The sequence below is a fragment of the Cricetulus griseus genome, chromosome 7 (genome assembly GCF_003668045.3).
Source record: "Cricetulus griseus strain 17A/GY chromosome 7, alternate assembly CriGri-PICRH-1.0, whole genome shotgun sequence".
Taxonomy (NCBI): Eukaryota; Metazoa; Chordata; class Mammalia; order Rodentia; family Cricetidae; genus Cricetulus; species Cricetulus griseus.
In genome coordinates this window covers 126021649-126047822 of record NC_048600.1, presented here as the reverse complement: position 1 = coordinate 126047822, position 26174 = coordinate 126021649, and the positions used below count along the sequence as shown (strand labels likewise).

Sequence of the window (26174 nt, the reverse complement as noted above, 5' to 3'; positions counted from 1 at the left end):
AGGATCAAGTTTTTTGCTCCTATCTGGACAGATCAGGAAGTAGATACAAGACAGGAAATGAAACTGGACTATAAACCCCAAGGTCCCATCCACACCCTCCACCAGTCACCCAATGTCTCCAGTGAAATTCTACCCCCTAAAATGTTTTACAACCTCCAAAATCAGCACTGTGAGCTGGGGGCCAAGGGTTCATATGTGTGAGCCATGAGCCCGCAGGAGAGGTTTCTGGATGGGACAGACTCAAAATATAGTGAACAGACCTTGGCTGTTGGTTGGTGTGAGGAGCAGGAGAGAGGGATAATATAGTGTCCCCCTTTCCCACTGTAGGAAACCAATGCTGTTTGGGGAGACAGGAAGTACAAGCCATAGAGGTAAAGGAGTGGAAAGGAGGTCTGTGGTTGGGACATATTGCTCTGAGCTTCTGAATGCTTCATTGGGGGACATAGTAAGCTCCTGAACTTGGCACTCAGTGGGAAGGACCTGGCCAGCAACAGGAAGAAGCAGCATGCGTTACCAGGGGGTCTTTACACAGGGCCCTGCCTGGTTGTCTTCATCTACTTGGCTCGCTATAGCAAAATGCTGTACACTCCACACTCATAAAAACCAGAAATGACTCTGCGGCTCTGGAGGCCCAGATGACCAAGACATGTGGTGGCAAATTCAATGTCTCCGTCAGAGCTAACATTTTTGCTGTCTTCACATGGTAGGTGGGACTGTTAGGTTCCCTGAGGCCACTTTTAGGAGAGTGCTAAACTCATTGCTGAGAGCCCCATCCTCCTGGCTGAGTCATCTCCTGAGGCCCAGCTCTTGATAACTTCTTCCTTGGGGCTCAGAATTCTGGGATGTGAATTTGGAGAGGAGACCACAAATTCAGCCAGGCCTCTTCCCTCACTCTGTTTCAGCCCCTGGCTGCAATCACACCAAGCTCTCCTTAGACCAAGCAAGCCATACCTTCTGATGATGCCATTGTTTTGGGGTAGCAGGTCTCTGAAGAGTCCTCCCCTGGTCAATTCCTGCACACCTTTTGCCATCCAGCAACTTCCTGGCGAAGGAGCCAATCAGTAGAACCTGTTTGCCAAGGACCATATCTCACTCTGTTTCAGGTCCCAACACAACTGAGCAGAAGGACACAGGGCCCTCCTGAGTCTGGGGGTCAGCTGACCTCTTTTGAAGCACAGCATTCCCTCTGGGGAGAAGAAATGAATGCCTAGTTTAACAAAACAAAGGCTGCCTGCAATGTCCACAGGTGGAGAGGTAGCAGGGAGCCATGGCTACCTTGTGAAAGGGGCTGATTATCCTGCCACTTTAGAGTGGTATGCTGAGGGGTGATTAAACTCATCCCACTATGAGGTGACAGGCGTCTCACCTGCTGTCAGTAGATGCACAAGTCAGCTTGAGGAGCACCTGACAAGGACAGACAGTTCTGGGACATGTGCTGCTGGGAAGGATCAAGTCCCAAATTTGAATCAATCATTAGACAAAACAAACAAGGATTTCATCTTTGAAGGTGGTCAGTGTGCGAGAGAAGGGCCACTCTGTAGGGCAGAAAAGCTATGGGTTCGTTTTGAGACTGTTTTATGAGATAGGGCATATTTTGGAAGTCCACAAGGTAGGCCAGAATGAATTTAAAGTTTTTCTTTTTTTTTTTTTTTGGTCAGGTTGACCAGGCTGCAACCTATACACTCAACTAAAGTTGTGACTATGACACTCACTATTCCATAGGTGGCTAGGGACCTACAAACTTCTTTCGGTAGAAACTTTGCTGACAATTGAGACACTTGGGAGCTGGGGCAATGAAAACAATGGACATGACTGCTCCTAGGTGGGGGTGAGGAGAAGGTGTATTGTAGATATGAGGGAGAGAACATCCAGAGGTATCTGGAAGGGTCCAGACTGAACATGACCATGAGAGGAGGGGTTTGGGAGAGACTAAAGAAGAAGAGAAGAGAGAAGGAGCAAAGGGGGTACCTGGGAACCCAGGTACCAAGAGGACTTGTAGCCAAAAATGGATGGGTTATATAGGAGTCAGAGAAGCCGGGGAAGGGAAGGGAAGTTCAGGGGCTGGAGAGGTTCAGAATAGGGAGCAGGGTAAGAAGTGCTGAGAGGAGCCAGGGACTCTGTTAACAGGTAGATGCTGAGATGGACTGTCTCACGGTTTGATGGTGAAACACCAAATTCACAGTATCAGTACTCCTGACCTCTTTTGGAGCCTCTAAGAGGGAACTGCGCATGCCTGTCTCCCAGCTCTGGTAGTCATTATAGTTCTTAGCTTGCAGATACGTCACTCCTGTCTCTGAACCTGAATTCTTTGTATGTGGGTGTATAGTTTCCCAGCTTTCCATTGAGAATGAGGTATTGGATTTAAAGTGTACCTTAAGCTGGGCTGATCTCATTTCAAGGCCCTTGCCCTCATTACATCTGTCATTAGCCAGGTTTCAGTTCAGCTCCTACTCACAGAGACCAGGGGTAGGGCCTAGTGGAGAGAATAAAGGGATATGTTTCAACCCACTGTGAATGAAGGAGCCTTTTTGTCAAAGAATTCTTGTGATTTTTTTTCCCCTAATGGTGCTGGATGGAATGTGAAGTAGATTCTCAGGTCTGGAGTGTTCATTCTCCAAAGACACTGGCATCTTATGTGTAATGTTGATAACGGCATTCCAGTGTCTCTCTAGCTCCCACATAAGCTCAGACTAAACGAAATAGCCAAAAGTAGGGATGGCATAGTGGTTAAAGCACTTGTTGTGCAAACCGAAGGACCAGAGTTCAGATCTAGAATTCATGCAAATGCTGAGTGGGCTGTGCAGCCCTCCCATAATCCCAGCCTCAGAAGATGGAGGCGGGAGATCCGTCCGTGGCAGGCTGGTTAGTGAGCCTGGTCATACTGATGAGTGCTGGGTTTGAATGAAGACCCAGCCTCAATGAATAACGTGGAGAAGTGATGGAGGGTGGTTCTTGGCATCAACCTTATTAGTCTCACACATGTACCCATACACGCGTGTACACACATGTTCACATACATATGCAAAAACTTGCATATACCGGTATGTTCACCATATACACTTGTGAAAGTATTTCCCTGGGCTTCATGGATTCCTGTCCTAATGGGAAGAGAGTGGCCATGGGAAACCCAGAAAATGTCCCTTTTAAGTGCAGGGCAGAGACCAAGCCTGCTGGCTTCACTCTTGTGGCCTTGTGGTTTTGAATGCCCATCACTGTGGACGGTGTGTGCAACTAAGGACAGGCTGGGGACAAATGAGGCTGCAGGTGTGCACCAGCAATCATGAAGTCCCCTCCCCTTGATATTCTTCCCAGGCAGGAAAGAACAGGAGAAAGTAGATGTTGCTCAAAGTTTCAGAGAGTTCCGCTCCATTACAACGGGGAAGCCATGAAGGACAGCTTGGTCATGGTAGTGTGTGTAGAGGCTGTTCAAATCACAGCAGACCAAGAGGCAGTGACCGAGGTCCCAGGGTCTAGCCTAAACCTGTTGTGACTTGCTTCCTATATATAGCTAAAACTTTCGCCCTGGAGAACAAGTGTTCAAAACATGAGTCTTGGAGGACATTTCAGAGTCAAACCATAACACACACACACACACACACACACACACACACGATTTGTGTTTGCTGGTATATATGTTTGCACATACACACGTGCACGCACTCGGGTGAGTACGTGGAGGCCAGAGGTCTATCTTGCACGTTATCCCTCTAGAGCTATCTACATTATTTTCTTAAGACTGGGTTCCTTTTTTATTTTAGCTATTGGAGGGGGTATTTTCAAGGCAGGGTTTCTCTGTGTAACAGCTCTGGCTGTCCTGGTACTTGCTTTGAAGACCAGGTTGGCTTTGAACTCACAGAGATCCACCTGCCTCTGCCTCTCAAGTGCTGGGATTAAAGGTGTGCACTACCACTGTCCGGCAAGACAGGGTTTTTTATTGCAACCTGGAACTTCACTGAGTTGGCTAGCCAGGGGCCCCCCAGGAATCCTCTGTCTCCTCCTCCCCATTGTTAGAATTACAGGTGTGGGCTGCCAACAACTCAGGGTTGTTTCCCTCAGGTGCTGGGGATCCGAACTCGGGTCCTCATGCTTGTATGGCAAGCACCTGACCAACTGTGCCATCTTCCCAGCCCAACAATTCTGTCTTTCATTCTGGAAGCTCAGTTTAGTTCATTCCCTGCCATGGAATGTAAGATATTTATTCAGTTCAGCCAGGTCTATACCAGCGTACACTCATTCTTTGAACTCAGCTGGGCAACAGGAAAGCAGGGTTTAGAAGGAGGTCTGTGTTTTCTAGGAGAGAAGACAGAAAACCTAATGCCCTACAATCCTCAAGACTTGACCCATACAAGAACTCTGTGGCCTTTGGTTCTATTTATTCTGTTTCTGCCCAGTTACTGGGAATTCCGTCATCTCTGTCCCCAAACTTCGTTAGGTTAGGGAAGAAAAGAGAAATAAACATGAAAGGGAGAGGGGCTTGGGAACCGGGCCTCCTGATAACCAGGACACAGGAAAACAGATGCCCAGATGCTAATGAGGTGGGTGGAAAATCAGCCAGCACTGTGGCTCCCACAGACGCCACCTCTGCCCACAGACCAGCTGGGGACAGCTCTAACAACTGACTGACATCCTCTCCTGCTCCAGGGTGACCTAGGCCACCACCATTTCATGTAGTCACCCAGTAATTAATGTTTCCAAGACAATTCTGAGTCACCAGTGCAGAAATTAAGTAAGATTACAGATGCTGGAAAATGAATATAGCCCGGGGGGATGACTTCTAGCAACCAAAAGGATCATCACTGGAGTGACAAGGCCTTGGCTGTTGGAGAAAACAGACTAATTGGACTGCCCAGCTCCTCTGTGGCTGAGTCAGCCCAGTGAGGCTGCACTCACTCTGTGGGGGTACAGGGGTCATGCATGGCAGGCCACGGGAAAGTGGGGTTGTTGGAGACTGCTTCCACAGCAGAGCTGAGCCTCTGTGATGTCCCCCTGTGAAGCAGTGGCTCCAACACTGTGTCCCTGTAGGATGAACGTGACAGCTGCACATAGCATAGTGTCTCAGTAGCCTCCACAGCCACTGTGTTAGATCCCCAGGGCTTTCACAGTGAGGGACCACCAGCTGGGTAACTCAAAAATGACAGAAACAGTTTTTTGATTCTCGAAGTCTGAGATGAAGATGTCAGCAGGGCTGGGCTCCCTCTGAAACTTCTCCCTTGACCCTCTCAGTTCTCGGTGGCTGTCATCAGTCCCTGGCATACTCATAGACACCTCAGGGCATCCCCATCCACAGCTGCCTCTGTCCTCCCTGTGTGCTTCTGAAGCGTCGCCTCTTTGTGTAGGAACTCTAGTATGGGGTTCAAGACCCACCTTTCTCCAGTTAAACCTCACCTCATTTCATCCTCAGAGACCATTCCCAGGGGCTGCAAGATAGCTTGCAAGTACAAAGATCTGAGTTTGGTACCCAGAAGCCACGTTTTAAAAGTCAGGCATGGTAGTCCACGCTTGTAACCCTGGCTCTGCAGAGGCAGGGACAGATGGATCCCTGAGGCAGACACACATTTGAGGGAGACATTATCCAATCCAGGATATTGCATGTGATGCACAAGTTTTTGAGATGGTCCCTTGCCAAACAGAGGACACCCATCCCACCTCCCAAGACCCTCTCACCTTGACAGCCAAATGAAGCCTGAAGCTTCTGACTGGGATCTGTCCTTTGGGCCAGAGCCCTGGCCCTCCTGAGGCCCAGGGAGGCCCTGCTTTTGTTAGCGTTTATTATCATGCACTATAGCTGCTGCCCCTGACTGGTCACAACAGATCCCAAGCCCTGATCACAACATGCACTTTAGACTGTAGAGTCCCAGGACCTGGGTCACTCCCACAGTGCCCAGGTCAGCTTACAGAGGAAAGAGGGGAGGCTGGAGGCCTGAGAGATGGCTCAGTCAGGAAAGTGCCTGTTGTGCCACCAGGGAGACCCAATTTTAATGCATATTTTAAAAAGCTGGGTGTGGTAGTGAATGTTTGCTCATAGAGCTGGGCAGGCGGGGTCTAGAGCTGGCTAGCCTTGCCAATTCTGCAAGTGGCAGGCCAGTGAGGCACCCCCATTAGAAACAAACAGGCAAAGAAATAGAGGTGGACAACTCCTGAACAATGATATCTGCTAGCACTCGTGTGTGTGTGTGTGTGTGTGTGTGTGTGTGTGTGTGTGTGTGTGTGTGTCATTCATTTTCTGCCTGTAAAAGGAGCAGAGGAGAACTTCTTTGAGATGCCAATGTGCAATGGGATTAGACCATGGGTACTGATGTTACGGATTGCCTGGGAACTCCCTCTCCTGTGTTTAGCCATCCTGGTATCATGCCCTGTCTCCTGTTTTTTTTTTTTTGTTTGTTTGTTTGTTTTTGTTTTTTTTTTTTCTCGGTATCTTTCCTGTGTGATTCCAGATAGTTTTCATTTGGGAAGTGTAAAGTACCCTGGGAGAATTGGAGGGGATAGGAATGGAAGCAGCAACCTGAGGGTCCCCCACAGAATCAGAGCACCTGCCAGGGGTGAACTCTGGGTAGACCCCTTACGGTATAGTGTCTTGACTCTGCCATCTGCTACTTGCAAGCTCCTGTCCTGGCCAGCTGTCTGTCATCACATCTCCCTCCAGCAGGGGGTCTGGCCCATCTTCAGGTTCTAGCTCATGCCAGATGAGGCTGAACCAGAGTCAGGGGACATGTAGCAGGTCCATGGGATCTGCCTGGAAAAGACAGGCTTGGAAATACCATGGAGGCATTTGGGGGACCTTGGATTAGACCCAGGAGAGGAGTTCTATGTAGATAGCCTACATTGGCTAAAACATACCTCAAGATGGAATCGGGCCAGCACCAAGTCCTCCACAGCAGAAGACAAAGAGATCAGGGTCCCATCCAGATGCAGCGTGGCTCTGCATTGGCTTTACTCCAGTCCCCAGGGTTAGAAGGGAAATGGCTCAGTTCTCCAAGACTGGACATAAAAGGCATCTCAAGGCACAACAAGTGCTAAGGTTCCTGTGTACTGATGCTTGGGGATCTTTTACTGAAAATATCCAGTTCTTTGTAGCTGAGATCTATGAGCTCAAGGCCAGATTGGCCTACATAGTGAGGTTCAGGCCAGCCAGGGCTATCCAGTGAGATCCTGTGTAAGAAGAGGAGGGGGAAAAGGAAGAGAGGGAACAAAAGGGGAGGAGTTTGGGGGGAGTAATAAAATACACCTGAAGGAGTATCTGTGAGCATGTTTTCAGAGAAGACTGACGAAGGAAGGAAAGACATGCCCTGAGTCTTGATGCATCCACCACCCCACAGTTTGGGGATCCAGACGGAACAGAAAAGGAAAGAAAGAAGCCATAGCACAGACATTCTGTTTCTGCTCACTGGCCAGCATGATCTGAGTTGTTTGCCACCCAGCCATGATAGACTGACACCTCTGAAGCCACTGGCCAGAGTAAATCCTACAGTGATGCCCAAGTCTGACTAGCATGAGAATCCAAGCAGTTTGGGCTTCCACCTTGTCTCCGCCAGTTCTCTAGACTTAGTAATCCCTTCACAAGCTCTCTAGCCTTTGAACCATGTGTTGTGGTTTACAGAAAGCAAAAATAACCTCCTGTTCCAGATGCCCGCCATGGTCCCAGCAGTTCCCATCATTCATAAGCTCCTTGAAAAGGTCAATGTTTGAGTCTCCAGCCCATGCCTTTCCTTGGTGTGCACACCTGCCCAAAGTCAAGCTCAGACAATTGTTTTGTTGTTGTTGTTTGTTTGTTTGTTTGTTTGTTTTCTGGCTTTGCAAATCAGTGAGAATCAAATGACTCAAATGCTGTTTTAGTGGTTAGGGTGGTAGTTGAGACCAACCTGTAGTTTTGACCATGCTGCAGGAAACAAATACACTGTGATATTATGTGTGTGTGTCTGTGCACCTGCATGTGTGTATTGGAAAAAGATAAGCTAGTCTCTCAGTGTGGACCATACATTCAAAGTGGTCAGCGGTTCCTGACTAAGCATGCCTCTCTCAAGCTGAATTTCAGAACAGTCCTATCGTTAAGGTGTTGTCTCCACCCAACTGTTTCAGATACAAGCGCATCATTATTTCAGCTTTATTTCCCCCTTCTTGCCTGTCCTTTTGGATCAAGCTTTCTTCTCATTGCACATATCCATTCATTCTTTCAACATTTGTTCCCTATACACCTGCTGAGAGCTAGGGGCCGAGCTGTGGGCAGTAGGCCTATTGTACAATCCGCTAACCCTTGAGATGTGGGCAGCTGGTCTGTTGTACAACACCAACCCACCAGGCAGGCAGCCTGTGACTCAGGCATACTTGCCTTCTCATGTCCCCTCTTCCTCCTCTCTGCCATGCTGAGTGGGGAACGGTTTCCTTCGCCCTCTCCTTGCTCTACTAGAACAATGGACAGCATTCTCTCAGGCAGGCAGCTATTCTCCTTGTGGGGGTTTTGAACATCCATTGTATGACTTTCTGAGCTCTAGACACACAGTAACTTCCCAAGGAAGGGTCCTGATCCCCAACCCCAAGTGATTTGGAAAATGACACATAAAATATTCATTTATTATGAAGTTTTTATATGCATATATTGTATATTGAGTACAACTGCCCTCTTCTCACCTCACCTCATCCCTTTAGTTCCTTTTGTTCCCCTAGACAGTGATATTTCTCCTTTCATGCCACATGCACACACATGATTTTATGCTTTTGTATAAAATCTGGGACCCACAAGAGAGAAAATAAGTAATATTTACCTTTCTGAGATGAAGACACTGTCTTACACTTTTAGATATAGATTTGTTAATCATACTTCAAAAAACAAAACCTCATGAAAAATATAGAGATGTTTAGAATGTGGTGTTGTCTGCTACCATGCTAGGTCTGGAGGTCCTGGGGCCCGAAGAATCCCAGGAAACCCGGGGATGTCTGTGTTGACTGCCTTGGAATAGCTGTGGTTATATTCTGTTATGGAGAAAGCTAGATATAACACTGAGGATGTGAGCTATGAAGGCTTCTGACACCATTCCGTAAGTCTGTTTGCCAAGTCACCTGAGCCCTGTTGCCACGTGGGCACTTTCTGCCAGGCCGCCCAAGTTTTGCCCACTGCCTCGTTATGGTCCCAAGTAACACACAGAGACTTATATTACGTACAAATGCTGCTTGGCCAATGACTAGGATTTCTCATCTGCTAGCTCAATCTTAATTATCATAAATCTATATATTTTATAAGACTTTATCAGATGTCAGCAGAAGCATCCTGTCTTCCCAGGCTCACATGGTGACTCTGCACTTTCTCCTACCTTTCCCAGAATCCTTCTTGACTCCTAGTCCCACCTATCTGTTTTCCAATTGGCCAACAGTACTTTATTTATTAACCAATAAGACAATCATATACACAGAAGGACCTCTCCCATCACTCCCCCAATAGATGGAGGGCCAGGATCGGGGAACCATTTTCACAATGACCAAAGTGAATGACAGTCCTGCCAAGACTGTCCTTAACCCCTGATGAAGGCTTGGCAACAGCCCTCCCTGTGCCTGCTCTATTGGATAGGGCTCAAGGGTCCATGGAGAGTCCCCAGCAACAGCTTTCCCTCTCACGTGTGCCAGCCACACTGGACAGCATGAAAAGGAACCTACCTTCTTGTTTGAGCTAGAGAAGGGCATGGCAGGGTGAACAGCAGAGAGCCCTCTTCTGCTCCTCGCAGGAAGGAGTGTGTGCGGCGGCGGCTCGTCCTCCTGGGGGGAGCATGTGGACAGGCTCTGGGCCCTGTGACCCTTTTTCACATCAATGCCATCTGTGTCTCAGATGACTAGTCTATTGCATTTTTTCAAGCAACATGATGTCAGGTGTTACTCCTTGACTGTTTGACATCTGAAAGATAAAATCATAAAATTGCTGTCTGTAAATGACACATTGATTTTTCCCCCTCTTTTCTGTATTGCAGTTGGCTTCAGCTATGACTGATGCCCAGTACAGTAGTCTTATTAGGCTCCCCAGCCAGCATGCTTGGTTGCCCATTGGCATGTCTTCTCGTTGACAGCACCTGGCATGTAAACAGAGATGGTCTCCCTCCAGCAGACCATGGAGCCTCAGCTTGGGGATCCCTCCCACAAAGTTGGCCTGAGACTAGGTGTGGCTCTAACTCCCATTTTATCTTCTGGATCATTCCTATAGCACTGTGAATGACTTTTTCCATGCACGTTGGCTTCAGGTTTCTTATAGCCTCCTACAAGGAGTGGTGGGGTTAGGTTTTTTATATAGACTAGTTTTTTTTTAAATATAGACCAGATCCTGGCATGTGTTGAGGCCTAAGTGATATCGCCTGTCATTTCTAACACCATTAAGATCAATTATAGCCAAATTATCTATCTAATAACCCTTTATGATTCACTGATGTGTAGAACGTTGGCAGGCAGCAACTGCCTGCCTCTAAAGTGCAGTCCAAGCCCATGATTGGCATGAGCAAGAGCACAAGGCTCATGTGTTAACTGAACAGCACAGGCTGAAAATGAAGGTCTGAGAGAACCCAAGGCATTTATTCCTCGTTCGAGTGCTTACTTTGCCCCGCAGAGCATTTACTAGGTGTGTTGTTTGGTTGGTCAGCATGGTGGTTACCATCTCGGGTACTAAGAGAAACAGGTGCCAAGGAGGGCTGCAATGCATGTCTGTCCCCCTTGAGAGGAGAAAGAAGTAGAAAGGTTTGGTGAGCAAGAGCTTAGATCACAGGACAGCTCCCAGAACATTTCCATCAGGCCCAAGTGAGATGGGCCCTATGCAGAGGAGCCCCGCCTTCTGTTTGTGTGAACCTGTGCTGGTCCTGCCATGCTCCATCACTGGTTGCCAGGGTTGTGAGGTGCAGGGTTGTGTGCTGAGGGACCACTCTTGGGGTTACTAGAGGTGGGAATATCTCCAACAGACAGGAAATGGACTCTTTCCTGAGATGGGTTATGTTGGGATTTGAATGAGAACTGCTCGTGTATTTGAACACTTGGTCCCCAGCTGGTAGTGCTGTTTAGGGAGGTTATGGGACCTGTTAGGGGCTGCAGCCTTGCTGCCGGAAGTACTTCAGTTTATAGTCTCACCCACTTCCTGCTGCCTCATGGCTTCCCGTGTGTACTTGAGATGCCATCTCCTAGCTTCCTACTCCTGCAGCCACACCTTCCCTGTCATTGTGGACATCTAACCCACTGGAACCAAAGCCCAAAACTTGTCCTTAAGTTTCCTTAAGTCCCTTCATCACGGCAACAGAAAAGTAACTGAGCCAGGCTGTCACCTCTGAAGACCAGTGCTCTTCGCTGCTTCTCTTCCCCCACACAGCAATTCCTACTGCCAGATCTCTGATTGTCTGTACTGAAGCAGATCCAGGAGGGGGCAGGAAACTGAGCAAGCTCCAAGGGTTGGTGGGTGCAGCATCATAACATAAGCAAGGTTAGGGTTCATCACCCATCAGCAACAAGACACTTGCCTGCAGCTCAAATACTGGCTTCTTGTTGCACGCCAGGGTAGGATATGCCGAAGAGGTCAAGGCAGGAGAATCACCAGAAAGACAACTTGTCATGGGCTAAATGAACTGTTTTCCGGTAAGCATGGCACCCTGGAGCAGCCTGAATGTATCGGCTGTTCCCTGTGGGCAAACAAGGAGACCAATCCTATGAGGCTGGGAAATGTCTAATCTAACATTGTCACTATTGCCATTTTGCCTGCACGCCTAGTGTCACAATCTCTTGGTCTCCTTTCTAAAATTTTAGACTTTTAGACTCTAAAATTTTACCCATACTTAATTTATCTACAGTTTTTGAGAGCTAATCTCCCTCTGAACCTGGAACTCACTGATTCAACCAGGCTATTTAGCAATGAGCACCAGGGACTCTTCTGTCTCCATCACCCCAGCTCTGGGTTTACAGGTGTCTACCATGGCACCTGGGTTTTATGTAGGGACTGGGGATCCGAACTCAGGTCTTTATGTTTGCAAAGCAGGCAGTTTACTGAGAGAGCCTTCTCACCAACCTCAGGAAACTATGTTACATATCACCGCACTTGATCACCTCCCTCCCTCCCTTTTCTAGAGTAGAGGCCACCAGGGACCTTTGAACCCTAGTAATCCATGAAGGGCGAGAGAGATGAAGTCACCAGGCACCATCTTTATTTGCATCTTACCTTCTACACAAAAGCTTGTGGTCTGGTTGATCAGCAGTTCCTGGCAGCTTGGTGATCTCTACCCCTATTCTGCCTGTGTCTACACATCACCACTGTGCCGTCCCCTGGAGGAGCTGAGACAGGCTGGTCGCTTGAGTACTGTGTAGGCTCTTGAGGTTTGTAAAAAGCCAACATCCCATTATCTTGCTCTCCCAGCATGGTGTTAGTTATGAGTCAAACGGCCTTTGCTGGATATGGGGAAAATAAATCTGTCTTTGGGGTACCTTTATATACAGAGATAAAAATGACAAACATGTTGTTATTGGTTAAACTGCCTTGTGGCTGACCTGATTTCACATTTGTGGCCACGGGGATTAATGTTGGTAACCTCATCTAGATTCTAGAAGGAAAGAAAGTGCCCCAGCTCTGGTGGGCAGAGCTCTCTGAACCTTGTGGCTGTTTCTCAGTGTGCCTGCTGTGCTGACTGATCCCACCATTTCTGGTCACATGGCCATCTCTGTCTTGTGCTTTGGGATACTGGGTACAGTTCCCACTCCCCCACCAGAAATCCTTAGTTTTCTCTTGTTGCTGTCAGGGCATAGGATCAGATCTCCACTCCAGAGCTTGGTGCACAGGACCCTCATCCAGTACCTGTGGCATTTATAACTGCCCCACCCATCACTCTGTCAGCCACAGCTATCCATGAGTTGTCTCACAGCTTATGGAGACTCTTACCGTATGAGACCTATACAACTGGGGCCTCCAACGGAGATGGGTTCACTGAAGGGGAAGGTGAGAGCTGCGGGAGAAAACGATAGGGACTTACCTGCTGTTCCAGATGCTCCAGAGGATGAAGCAGGAGGACATTGCAAGTCCAGCAGATGTGTGCTGTGCTGAGGTAAGCCATCAGGGGTTCATGCTGAAAGAAACATCAGTGTGCTAGGAGTAGGGAGACCATCTGATTGCCTAAGTAGGGGTGACTATGCACAAGTCAGAGAACTATGGGAGGAAGCCTGTCATCCCTCAAGCCATCCAGAACCCCTACTGTCTTAGAGTTTCCATTGCCGTGAAGAGACACCATAACCATGGCGACTCTTATAAAGGTAAACATTCAATTGGGGTGGCTCACTTACAGTTTCAGAGGGTTAGTCCATTATCATCATGGTGGGACAAGGCAGCATGCAGGCAGACATGGTGCTGGAGAAGGAGCTAAGAATTCTACATCTTGATCCACAGGCAACAGGAAGTGAACTGAGACTGGGTGTAGCTTGAGCATAGCAGACTTCAAAGCCTAGCCCCATAGTGATACACTTCTGCCCACAAGGCCACACCTCCTAATAGTGCCACTCCCTATGAGCTTATGGGTGCCAAGTACATTCAAACTCCACACCTACCTATCCTATAGTTACTCACCAGCAGATCCTTTTCTGTGGTATATATGGATAAACCAAGTAAATCCAAGGATAGAAGGCCTTATTCCCGGGCAAGCACTGAAGGTCTTTATCTCTGCTTCTTCTACTCCCTACTTTTAGTGGGAAGCCTGAGGTTTGGCAACTGGAAAGGAAGGCATTGTCACCTCTCTTTGAGAGTAGCAGAGTTTCAGAGGACCCCCACTCCCATCCCAAGCTCTCTTTCTCATGAGGTGAGCCTCGAAGGCAGCCCCTTTGCTTGGCTGCATGTAATTTCTGAGCCACATGTCTGAAGGATTCAGAGAGAGATTAAAAAGGACCAGGAAAAAGGTGTGTGACTGAGGCTGGTTAGTGACCCCCCTGCACCTCGTCTTTGAGTTCTAACGTTGGAGAAATACAAACTTGAAGGAAAACAGGCCCTGGGCCCACAAGACGTTAAATAAACCAAGTAATGCTTAATTAAGGTAGAAGAGGATGAGACAGGCAGCAGATGATAATCACATTTGCCGAGGGCCTGCAAGAACTTCCTGGGATGAACGCTTTGAGAATGGAGCTGGCTATCAGCAGGGGAGTTCTGTTTGCCTTGATGGATGGATGGGTCAATGACCATCAACCCGTCTGGGAAAATTCCTTTAAGTCCCGGTTCAGAGCAGAGGTTTTACAGAAAGCCCTTGGTAGCCTGCCTCTCCATCCTTCACACTGAGCCCTCCTCTCCATCCTTCATACCAAGCAGGCCTCTCCAGCCTGCCATTCTCTTTTTCTCCGAACCCTCATGCTTCAGTGAGTCCTTGGTTCTCAGCCAGTGTCTTGTACCGAGGAGGCTTTTAATAATTGTGTGTGAGTTGAAAGAGTGAGCACAACACCAGGATGAGAAGATTTTGTCTTACACAGTTTCTGCAGATACAGCCACTAGCACCATCGAGGTGGGGGGAGGATGACTCTGAACCACTCAGACAGCTCTTCATTGCCTCTAAGGCAGTGTTTCCCAAAACAAGTCCCCACAAAGTACAGGTTCCAAGAGGTGTTAACAGGTGCTGTTCAGCACAAGCGTTCTCTCGTCAGACACACCGGGGAAACAAAGCTCTGCAGGCTCCTTTACTGCTGGGGATCTGGGACCCTTGGAATGTTTGGTGGGTTCGTTCTGACCCTTCAACAGAACCGTCAATGTTATAAACTCATTAGGTTGTGCTACATGAGATTTTTATTTTATGATTTAAATTTACAGTTGTGAAGTCTAGGGATATAGCTAAGAGGTAAAGCACTTGCCCAGCTCTATATTTAATCCCCAACTCCACCACAAAAGGGTTATGGTATAGAGGTATAACTCAATACTAGAGCATTCTCTTAGGATATGTGGGCCCTGAGTTCAATCCACAGCTTCAGGTTTTTTTTTTTTTTTTTTAGAAAGAGGTCAGTTAGGAGTACTTTCATATGATCAAACCTAACGTTTGGCCATAGAACCCTTTTAAATGTTTTTAGTGCCCATGGAGGTGTTTCCACAGACTTCTAGTTGTCTTAGTTTCTCATTGCTGTGACAAAGGCAACTTAAGGAAGGAAGGTTTGGTTCTGGCTCACAGTTTGAAGGGCTACAGTCCACCATGATGAGGAAGGCACAGAGCTTGAAGCAGTGATAAGTTGGGAAACAAGAAAGATGAATGAAGGTAGGAAACAGGGTGGGGTGAGGTGGGGAGGGTGCATGGGCCTGCCCAGAAGTTTGTTTCCATGGTGATTCTAAGTCATGTCAAGTTGACATCAAGATTAAGTACCACACCAGAACCTGGGATTTCATTTGGGATGCTTAAGACAATGAGGAGAGAGAAGGGTTACTGAGCAGAAATCTCCTCCACACTAGGAGGTTCATTCCAGTATAGGAGAGTCTACACTATGGTTTGGGATCATAAATTATCTGGGAAGACCAAGTGTTCATCCACTAGAGGTCCTTAATTTCTTCCCAAATGAACTGTAATCCAGTTGAGCCTCAAAGGTCTTGAGCTACTGTGATCAGGACTGAATACAAACACCTTAAGTCACTCAAGTGATCTTGGGACTGCCTCCAAATCCTGGCCGTTCTTCTGGGGTAGTTATGTTGAACAGATCTGCAGCGTGGTGACACTCAGCTCCTACAAGGTGAAAGTCAGCATTCAGGGTCCCCTGTGTCCTCACAGTAGGGTCAAACTTGCCGGCTGAGTCTGGAACATCCTGGGCTCACTGAGTCTGTGCTGCAGACAACGGCCTGGAGTATGAAGCCCTGCCAATCCACATCGAGCAGCTGAAGCTGACCCTGTGTTTTCACCTCCTCGTGGTGGAAGCTGTACTGCCCTCCTTTCTCTTGCTTGTCTCCTCCTGTTCTCTGAGTGCATATTGACCTGAGCTTTGCATGTAACTTGCAAAAGAATTGCAGGGTGATGGTTGAAACTCCTGGACCAAACTTATCATTAGTCTATTGTTGACTGATCTTAGGTAAGTGAGAAGAGTAGAAAATTGGGGTTCAACAGACAGGCTGCCAAACACTGAATGCCCCCCTCAAAAAGTCATGTAACTTTTATGGGCTATAGCTTTTTTTTTTTTTTTTTTTTTTTCTGAGACAGGGTTTTTCTATGTAGTCCTGGCTGTCCTGGAACTCACTCTGGAGACCAGGCTGGCCTCAAACTCACAGAGATCCACCTGCCTCTGCCTCCCGAGTGCTGGGTTTAAAGGCGTGCACCACCAACGCCTGGCTGGGCTCTAGCTTCTTATCTTTAAAATGCAGACTGATCATATCTCCACCCCATGATTGCTGGAAGTTTAATATTTGAAAATATGAAATGCTAAAAGAATAGCAAGTTACTGAAAGGCCACACCCTCTCCATCGTTTCTTCCTTTGCCTGTCATTTCCTTTAAGCCCCCACTTTGAAATGTGTAACAGGGATTAGAAATTGGAGTGGTGGCATGGATTGGATTATCTAGTTTTATTTTCCTTGATTTGATTGGCTTAGGTGGGGCATCACCCTACAGTTTGTATTATTGGGGAACAGCTGTCAAAGAGGAGAAGCTCCACACTGGATATCCTGTCAGTAGGAAAGTAGTGTCCCAGTAAGTGGTGTGGGAGATGCAGCCTCCCTAGGGAGGGTGTTGATTTGAGTTGCCTGCAGAGCTGGATCTGAGATAGCAGCAAAAGTGGACAAAAGTGGCTGGCTTCCTTGATCAAGAATATCTGCTCTCGACAGAAGTGGAGAGGATGCATCCGGTGTGGGTGGAGTCAGCCCCACTGACTTCCCAGGCATCCTTTAAGTGATGGCACAGTGGGGGAGAGTTGGGCTGAATCACTCACATTCCTTCTTTAGCATGTGGAGAATCACTGCTGGGATGTGTAGGTGGCTGAGCTGAGGTTAGACACTGGCCATGATTAGCTGCCCTGGGATCGCTCCATGTCCCCCACGGAGATCAAAACTGTCTTTGTCTTCATGCCCCAGGCCCACTTCTGAAACAAAAGGGAGCAGTGGACTTGGACATATCAGAAGGGCTCTCTGCACGATGCAGATGGTTTCCTGATGTCTTTCCTAATAAGCCCAGGCTTAAGTACCGTACAATGGTATCTCACAATCTCAAAAAGATTGTGAGACTTCTCAAAACAGAACCTAAGAAGAACCCTTTAGCCAAAGAAATTGGAGGCTTGCATTCCTCATGTAACTCTGACAGAGTCACCCAGTGCCAATAGATACCTATTTTATATACATGTGTGCACACATAACTATGTGCTATATATGTATATATGTATAAATATGTATATACATATGTATTTGTATATACATAAACTACACAAATATACACATGCAAATAGAGACATATGTATACCTATCAATAAGTGTATGACTATGAATGTACATATGCATGTTGTGTCATGTATATCTGACAGAACCCCCTCATTAAATGCTCACCATGTAGACCTAGAGCTCTGGAGAATTCACGTCGGCAATGCCATCTTCTGTCTGTTCTGATGGGGTTTTTTGTTGTTGTTGTTTTTGAGATCCTGTTTCTGTCTGTGCCAAATGTTCCTATAATAGGAAATCCTCACCACAAGGCTTGTGTAGGTAGTTAATGATAAACAAGGGCTTCACATATGAAGCCCAGAGCTACCCACTGCCTTCTCTTGATTGGTTCTAAATCCAGAACATTGCATTTAACTTTCCTTAATTAATTAATGAATTAATTAATGTTGTTGGTGGGGGAGGGGTGCACATACAGAGGTCAGAGGACCGCTTTCAGGGATTGGTTCTCCCCTTGTACCATGTGAGCTCTAAGGATCCAAGCCAGCCTGTCACGAGGCTCAGTGACAGGCGCTTTTACCTGTAGACTCATCTCATTGACCTGCACACTTTCTTTTCTTGAATGCCACATCTGGGCTTGCTGCAGCTTCTTCTCCACTCTTAGTGATTCTAGAGTGCTGCCTCTGTCAGGCCCCTTTGCGGTCTTGGCTCTGTGCTCTGTCCTGATTTTGCCTGTGTCTCCCCTGGAGTTGCTGATGTTGGTGATGAATGGACAACAGCAGCATTGTTGGCTTAGCTCTGCCCGTCTCCTCCCTGGATGCATAAACTCCTCACTGTTATTCACCCGCTGAGAGCAGTCAGCTGGGCAGTTATGAATTCATTTCACTGCACCCCGGTGTAACCACTTTTTAAAAGTGTGTCCGTGCGGTGCCTTGAGAATTAAAAGGCTGAAAGCAATCCAGACACATGGGACTTTATTTTTCTCCTCTCGAATTCTCCTCCCTGATAAAATCCAATCAGAAGGATATTGTCATCTGCTTGAAATGTTTCTGAGAATGAAGCCATGCAGGGTTTTCTTCATCTTCATTTCCATTTGTTTGCTTGAAGAATTCATGAGCCAGACTTTATTCTTGTTATATATACTTTTTTTTTCTGTTTTTCGTATTGTGGCCACTAACAATTTGCCGTATAAAGAGGGGGTGCACAGTTTGTTGTGTGGAAGTGCTCGTGTGTGTTCAGATTTGGGGCTCTCTGGCCTCAGGCATCAGCCTGTCCTTGCCTCCTCAGAACTGGAATTATAAATGCATGTCACTGCCCCTGACTTTTTATGTGGGTTTCTGAGTCCTCTCCCTAACACAAGATTTCTTTAGCCTGTATAGACTATATATGATCTTCATCCTTAAAATCCAGCCATTTTCTTTTGTTCTGGAATCTCTAGTATTTACTGTCATTTCTCCAAGGTGATTTTATTATTGCTGGCATCCACAGTTTATTTTGGCCTTTATAAGATGTCCCAGTTGGGAGCCGGGCGTTGATGGCACATACCTTTAATCCCAGCACTTGAGAGGCAGAGGCAGGAGGATTTTTGTGAGTTCGAGACCAGCCTGGTCTATAAGAGTTAGTTCCAGGATAGCCTCCAAAGCCACAGGGAAACTGTGTCTCAAAAAAGAATAAAAAAAAAATGTCCCAGTTGACGTGTACAATTTAGGAGTGGGCAGTGGCGAATCAGGACAACAGCACCTTTACATACTTTGGGAGCCATGTCTCCCACACAGTGTGAAGGCCAGGCGGTTGTCTGTCTAGGAATTCTCAGGAGATCAAATGGAGGTCCTGTTCATGGTGCCAGATGTGGGTTCCATCTCCTGGCGCAGGTCTCAGTTCCAATCTTAAAGGGGCTGCTTACTCCCATAATGTTCATGCCGTCGTCGCACCAGCAGGCGTATCTTGTCAGGCCAGTCATTGTCATGAGTCTCAGGGGTCACATCTGAGCCTGACTGATGGTGGCCTGTCCCCTCCAGCACTATGAAAGCTTCCAGGCCAGTACCAGCTGGGTTACTGCACGTCCTATGACTCAAGTGTGTGACGGCTTCAGTAGAGGCAGATCCGGGAGATGTTGGGGGAGCAAGGATGAATACAATCAAAATACATATGTTGTATGAAATTCTCCAAGGATTGATAAAGTATTATTTCAAAAAGCGGGGTGATATCCCGGGTTTCATCTTTTCCTTTCATAATACTATCAGATTCATTCCTTCCTCCAAACACAAACTATCTTATCCTTAAGAAATAGTAGGTTGTGTAACTATTGTATGACTTTGTTAGTATCAAATGAGAATGTAAAATGAAGCATTTTTATGTCCCTCGAGTCTCAGAAGTGCCACGGAATGTGGGGTTGAGGGGAGAAATGGGGTTCAGAGGAGAAATGGGGTTCAGATATATGGAGACCGTAGCGGCAGACACAGTAAGAATACTAATGAGGATCCAAGCAAGAAAAAAAAACAAAAAAACCTAAGACTGGAGCTGGGCATAGCAGAGAGAACAAGACAGCATCCTCCAGCTCCCTGTGCCTCCAGGGCTCACCCAAGTGCCTGCATCCCTACAGTGCCTGGGAGGATTTAGTGTCCATGGGACCAGGATAGCTCTCTGGGTTCTGGCCCCTTTCTCCCAGTTCATCTGGGTGTTAAGAGCTCTCTGGACAGCTTCCCATTATTCCAAGTCAGGGTACCAGAAACTCTCCTCACCTCTCTGTGCCCCATCGGTTCCCTTTAAACCTTGGGTTGATGCCACTCTTTAAGTTTTCAGACTTCATCTGGGCATGACCAATATGACCATGGCCACGTAGGGCTACCTCAAGGAGAAGACTGGCTGCTACCTCCTGGTGAAAAAATGATACTTCGAAGAAAAAAGTATTCCCCCTCCCCAGAACAAGTTTGGGTTGCTGCCTGACCTTGGGGTAGCAATGTGGAATAGTTATTGAGGCTTCAGATTATTTTACAGCTTTTTTTTTTTTTTCATGCTGTGGTGCAAGTCAAATCTAGGGCATGATAAATGAACCTGTATCTGAGGTTATTCATCATCCTGAAGGAACTGCCAGGGCCTAATTTTATTCAAGAGTCCTCCAAGGATGTTAAAAACAAATCCTTCCTTCTCATTTTCTTCAGGTCAAGACCATAGAAATTACAAAACCATAAGTAAGTTCCCCTGTTCCAACACATCCAACAGTCATTTAGCAATCATTTAGTGATTCCTCATTCTGCCACCAGGAGGGACTACATGTGTGATGGCAAGGCTCTGGCCTTAGACTGTGGGGTGTGTGTGTGTACTCATGTCCATGCCTTGGTACACATGTGTGTACATGTGAGTGGAACAGTCCAGAAGACAACCAGGGCTGTCATTCTTCAAGAAAATTCTTTTTTTTTTCTTGTCTGATATTTTCTGACCACAGTTTAACTAATTTCTCCCTTACTAGATCCTCAATGGGCTTGGGAATGACTCAGCCTGTCTATTCTAAGTCACTCCTCCACCCCGAGGTCTGTTGTCATTGCTAGCGGTGGTATTGTTTGCCAGTGGTGGCCATGTTTAATATTTATGAAGCCTCCCCAGGAAATGTTAACTGTTGCCTAAATCTTAATGGCTTTCAAATTGAGGAGGATAAGCCACAGAGGCTCCTCTGATTTCCTGTGTGGCCTTTGTGTTGACATTTCCTGGCCACAACTTCTAGAACTAACATCATGCACACTTAGACTGGAGACCCAGCTGGAGAATGAACAGCATGCAGTGAGGATTTGCAGGGCCAGGAGCTGGGCTGTGACATCATAGCAGCACACAGAGGAGACACTGAGCCCTCAGTGACTGAGGGCCCCGGAGTTGTTCTTGTGGGAAACTACCCAGGGGGACTGTATTTACGAGCAGTGTGAGCTTTGTGGAGTCCAGTGGGGGAATACAACAGCGCTATCATCTTCATCCCTGTTCCCACCTAACTGGGATGACCATGTCCTATTTCAGAAGTCTCACGTTGCTGAGATCACTTGGTACCCAAGCCCATGCCACAAGGAACACAACCAGGCAAGAACAGAAAGCTGACTCCACAGCAGCTCCAAGGAAGCCATTTCTGCCCTAGAAATGGAGGCAGCTGAACCAAGAGGACTGTGCATCTCCATTTACCCCACAGGGTCCCTTCCCAGTCCACACATCCCCATCCTCCAGGAAGGACAGCTGCGGTGGCCCCAATGTTTGTGGCCCTCCAAAATCCGTATGGTAAAATCGTAACCCGTGTGATGGTTTAGGAGGCAGGGGCTGGAGAGCCAGGATTAAGTCTTCAGAATGAAGTCTTCCAGGATGAGTTGGTACCTCAAGAGAACCCCTTGACTTGAGGACACATTGAGGAGGTGGCTCCATTTATAAACCAGGAAGTGTCCCTCCTGTGACATGAAATCTGCTGGTGTCATGATCTTGGTTCTTCTACACTTCAGGAGAGTGAGATGGGAACTTTTGTTTATGGGTCAGTCAGTCTGTGGTGTTCTGTTATAACAGCCTGCTGCAACTAGGACATCTGTCAAAGCTGACGTCACATAGATGTTGATGTTTGGAAGACTGGCAAGAAAGTCCTGCCCATTCTATCCCATGCCCTTGAAGCCAAGAGTCAGTGGAGCCTACAGCAGGAAGAAAAGACTTCTTTTTCCTGGACTTGGACTACTTAGACTCCTGGGGTGTTCTGGAATGCTTTGAATTTTTGTTGGAGGTGCTGTTCACTGGCATGAAGAGAGATGGGCACTGGCCATGAGCCCTAGAGAATTTTAGCCTACTCTAACTATCCCCAGGTCGGTTGCCGTTAACAAGTCCACCCTGTAAGCAAAGCCACATGATTCTCTTTTCAATTCTGCAAGAACTTTATGTAATCAAGTGGGATCCAAGATTGGGTCTGTCTCAGCCAAAGGCCCTCATTGTTTCTCTCACTCTGCAGAGATGAGAGAGAGAGAGAGAATATTGTGCAGGACACTCCTCTCCCCCTCCCCCACCCAACTTCATGTCTCCCTCCCCTCTTTAAAAACCCATCGAGTCCAGTTTGTGGTCTTCACTGGAGGGCGGTCTACCTAGTAGGGGCCACAACCTTAAAGAAACCGACTCCCCTCCCCATCCGCTATCAACTGCCAATAGCTCTTTGGCGAGGGTGGGGCCTCCCCATGCTGAGGCTCTGTACCTCTTGTGCCTGGTGTCTCAATTACTGTGAATTCACTAGTGCAACTCCCCTGATGTTTTCTTATAGTCATTCATCACTGTGGCTCTTACAATAAATCTTTTTGACCCCGTTTCCACCAAGATCCCTGAGCCTCAGTAAGGATAGGGCAGTGGCAAGGGACAGGCTGCCCCATCCCAGTCTCAGAGCAGGGTAGTGGTGGCTACAGCAGCTTTAGCCTTGGTGCTCTGCTTGTCCTCCGTGTGCCCTCCCCTGCAGTCAGCCGTCCTCACTGGTCCGGGCAGTTTATCTCCTCTCTCTGTAATGGCAGAAGCTTCCTAATGATAGATTCCAGGCACGTGAGCATCTTGTCTTAATTACCTTCCTCGTTTGCGCTTTTGGTGGAACACCTGGGGTAGGAGTCGTCGGCATTTTGACTCCCTTCCTTTCCCACCAGTGGTTCCTCCTTCCATCTGTTGATTCTTTAATTGATGTTCTTTCTGCATGTGTAATTTATCTTAGCTTCTCATTCATTTAGCTCCTGAGATCACCTCCCACCTTTAAACACAGTAACTAAAACCTTCTCTCCACCTATTCCTTCTTCCCTTGCTTAATCCAGTGGGAACCTGAGGTAGCCACAGCCCCCTCCGAGGTCAGCCCCATGCTTTAGAGGCCATTAGATGCGGCTTGCTTGCTTGGGTCTGTAAGAGAAGGACCTGCCACTTTGGAAACCATCACACAACGTTCTCTAGTAGATGGCCCCCTGCTGGTGATCTGCCTTAAGTGCAGAGCTGGCCTGGAGCGAAGCGTTCAGCCTGCTGGAAATGGAGCTGCAGAAGCTGGTGTTGGTGCCCAGCGGGCCACATCACATCCATGAAAAAAAAAAAAAAAAGCCACGAGCCCAGGCAGCAAACTGGATATCGAATGGCATTTGGGGAATGATGACAGATGGTGCCATAGGTTCAAAACCAGTCCACCTCTCCACAGCTGGGTCACTTTGCTCACCCTTTGTCCCATACCAAAGCATCAGTGAGTATGCATATGTCAAAGTGCTGGGGCTGTGTGCTGGCTGATCCACTCTGGGGGTGGGGTTATTTTGCTGATTAACTTATGAACCATTGCTCTAGGCTGCTCTGTGATTTACATTAAAATGACTAATTAAAAAAAAAACACACTAAGAGAGGAACCAAACAGCTGTTGTTTATGGCTGCAAAGAATAATTTTCCCCCAAAGGGAAGTATGGAGTCTGGGGTCAATAAATGCCTTCATCCCTCAGTCCCAGTTTTTGACACCTGTCCTCAGCTGGCCAGAGTCTCAGGGAAGATCCCAAGAAGATCCTTGTCCTGACAATCCAGTGTCATCCATGGGAGTGGGTTGGGGGCCTCAACTGTGTTGTTGCACCTCATGGCAGAGGACAGCAGTTTGGCAATACCTGAGTGGCATGAAGGTGGATGTTTTGTTTTCTCAAGGTGTGGTGTGGGCAACTCTGCAGAAAGAGGCTGGCCCAGACCTCAGCCCTCTACACTGCAGCTTACCCTGAGCAAGAATAAATTCATTCCTGCCTGTCCCATGTGGAGGCCTGTCAGAAACACCAGGAAGATATTAATATCTCGTGCATTGAGCCCCATCCGGGATGGTGACTTCCACTCTGGGTCGGAACATCTGGGGAAGAGGAGGAAGAGCAGACAGCTGTGGGGCCCAGGACTCTGGCTCTCAGAGCCTGAGTCAGCACCCTGTCACCTCTGCCCTCTGCTCCAGAGCCTGGAGATGACAGTCACTGCCTGGCATCCCGAGGACCATCAGCCCCCACTTTCTAAGAAGGACTCTAGAAGATGAGGGTTTGAAACAAGGCCCGAGTAGGAAGCCATGGTCATCTTGGAAGAAACACTGGACAAGCAGGCATCAGCAGACAGGCAGGTTCCTCAGAGACAAAGTGAAGTGAGCAAACTATAAAAGCAAAATCTATTCACTTCCTTTTATATGCATGAGTGTTTTGCCTGCATGTACATTTGTATTCCTGGTGACTGCAGGGGGCAGAAGAGGGCATCCGATCCCCTGGAACTGTGAGCCGCCATGTGGGTACTGGAAATCAAACCTGGGTCCTCAGCAAGAGCAACAAGTGCTCTAAACCACTGAGCCATCTATCCAGCCCCATGAATGTAGTTTTAATAAACTTGCTTTTGAGATATAGGTATATAGCTCACTGGCAGAGGGTTTACCTGGCCTTAGCAGGACCCTGGGTCCCATCAACAATACCAAAAAACAAAAGCAACAAAAAAATCAGCTTGAAATAATCTGGTGGCCTGGCCTTGACTTAGCTGGTGGCCTTGGCCCTGACTGACTTAGCTGGATTCCTTCTCCATAGAGCTTGCAAAAAGGAGTGCCTTGGTGACTTCTGTGTGGCTCACTGTCCTGTGTAGCATGTGTTCTGGGGAAGCAAGACTAAGGAGTCCCCAAGCCACTTTGTGGTCTTGGGAAGAAAACCCCCCCTCCAAACATGTGACTTCAGAAACTAGAAATGGCCAAGGCATTACTCCAGCTGGGACTTGGGATTTTCCTCTACTTCAAAAGGTCCTAGAACTCTGTATTCTAGAGTTAAGATACTTAGTGAGAAACCAGAATCCCAAATTCTCAACCAGACTGCCTACAGCAACACAGGTACTCTGTGAAAGAGTCACACAGGAGAGTGGACATAAAGATAAACTGAGGCACCAAGGAGTCATTGACAGCTTAGAAGGTTCATTTCCACACCCCTCACACCATGGTAACATCTTGCCAAAGCATACTGGGTCTTATGTGAACTCTGTCCCTCACCTGGGACAGCCCAGCCTACTTATTCTGTATACCTCTAGGACTCCGTAGAAAGGCTCAGAAAGCCCTTGGTCTTAACCAAGACAAGTATGGGGATTCTTCCTCCTTGGATCACAGGAATGTCACACACACACACGCACGCACGCACGCAGCGGGGGCAGCAGTGTCAGTGGATAACGGTGTCAGTGGGAACTGGTTCAATGATTACTGATTCCTGCTCTGATCCAGGAGATACATGGGAGTTATGTCAGGGGAGCTTCTCTTCCCAAGGTGTGATACAGATAAAAAGAGGGTTCTAGCTTTCCACTTGCTTCTTGCATTGGTGCAGTTCAGGGGTACAGTCCATCGTGGTGGGGGAGACATGGTGACAAGAGCCTGAGGCAGCTGGTCACACGGCATCCACAGTCAGGAAGCAGAGGAAGGTGACTGCCTGTGCTGCTAGGATCACTTCCTCCTTTTTCATTCTGGGGCCTGGCCCTGTGGAACGGCACTGCCCAGATTTAGGGTGTGTTTTTCCACCCCAATTAACCCAGTTGAAATAATGTCTCTAGGCTGGGCATGGTGACTCAGGCGGATCTCTGTGAGTTCCAGATCAGTCTGATCTACGTAGTGAGTTCATAGGACTACATAGAAAGACCCTGTCTCAAAGATAGAAGAGGGGGAAGGGAAAGAAATAATGCCTTATAGATATGCCCGGGGATTTGTTTCCATGGTAATTCTAAATTCTATCATGTTGATAATCTGTGTTTGTGCACACACAACCTTCTCTCTCATACACATCAAACAGGAGGCAAACTGGAGTTGATGAACCTAGCTTTCAAATGCCACTGTTACATTGATTTTCTGTTACTTGCAGCCTAAAGCAGCCCTACTTGCTACAAAGATGG

The 26174-nt window shown here is 47.6% G+C and overlaps 1 protein-coding gene across 3 annotated transcripts in view; it reads left to right on the top strand.

Annotated features, from left to right (window-relative positions):
• Window positions 1-26174, top strand: part of Slc39a11 (solute carrier family 39 member 11) — a 412078-nt gene that overhangs the window by 319130 nt on the left and 66774 nt on the right. The gene's annotated exons all lie outside the window — the stretch shown is intronic.